A 1,241-nucleotide genomic window follows, 5' to 3' on the forward strand; every position below is an offset into this window, starting at 1 on the left:
AAGAGGCCGGGAAAGAATGGCAGCCATACCTGCCACTAGAGTGCTGCCACATGAAGGACACCGGCCACCATGGCGGCCAAAACACCCGCCCACGCACGAACCGAGCCAGCTGCCCCACTGTCCAAAGGCGGCGCCTTCAAGAAGGTGACGACGTCGGAGCGTCCCCCCCACCCCCATGCTCTCACAAATACAGCTATATGTACTCATTATCCGCCATTTTTCAAACATAATTAGTAAGATTTAGATGATTTAGCCCCCTTTAACATTATATAACATATTTGGCCCTCTCTATATTGAGTTTCTAGCTCCGCCACTGCATGCAATATGACATTTTTTCACTAATATAAGTGTTGTTCTGGTGAACTTTTTGCAACGGGCCTCCCCCTCCTGAGTTTACCAACATCATCGTATCGTATCTACGGCACGCATACTGACAACCTCACACCAGCTTTTTCGCAGATTCTGAAGAGAGGGCAAGAGCAAGGCCCGGGTACGCATCTCCTCCGCCCCGAATCACAGTCTTTCGTTCGCCATGGCGCATCATTGCAACGATAAAAAGAGTGGACGCCACCAACCATGCGCGCGTATCCTCAATCTCATCCACCACAGTGGCACTCTCCCTCCATTCTTTTGATGCAACGAGGCACTCCTCTGCCAAAGATGAGGAGGATCGATCCATCACTCCCTTTCTCGCGCTGTTCGGCACTGTGCGGCTGCCGCCTTTTCGTGGCCACTCGAGCCCTTCCACGACCACGGAAGCACATGCACAGGCAAGCTGGATCCATCGCCATATGAAAGCAAGTCTTTGGGCGTTGCATGCACAGCACTGCCCCCCCAGTAGCTAATAATTGGGTTGTTTTAGGGTGGTACACACCACACACACACACACACTGCCTTGGCTTTGAGATGAGAGGGAGGCCCTACGGACTACATTACGCTGGGTTCGAATGGGAAAGCCTTTGACCGCCCAACAGTGCCGCAACCACATCCTCATTCATGATTCGGCGCAGACGATTTCAGAAGATCAGGTGGCTGGTTGGCCGGCTGGCCTTCTTCAAAGTTCAGTTGCAGTAGTTGTTGGGCTAATTTCAAATTCAGTTAAACATAATCCTTACAAAATCGACTGCGCCGAATAATGTGGGGGGATTGGGAATTCTCAACTTGGAAATAATGAATATTGCATTGTTAGCTAAATGGTTTTGGAAGTTGGAACAAGGCTTGTGGCAATGTATAATCAAGAG

Source organism: Triticum aestivum, chromosome 4B (assembly GCF_018294505.1).
Source record: "Triticum aestivum cultivar Chinese Spring chromosome 4B, IWGSC CS RefSeq v2.1, whole genome shotgun sequence".
Taxonomy (NCBI): Eukaryota; Viridiplantae; Streptophyta; class Magnoliopsida; order Poales; family Poaceae; genus Triticum; species Triticum aestivum.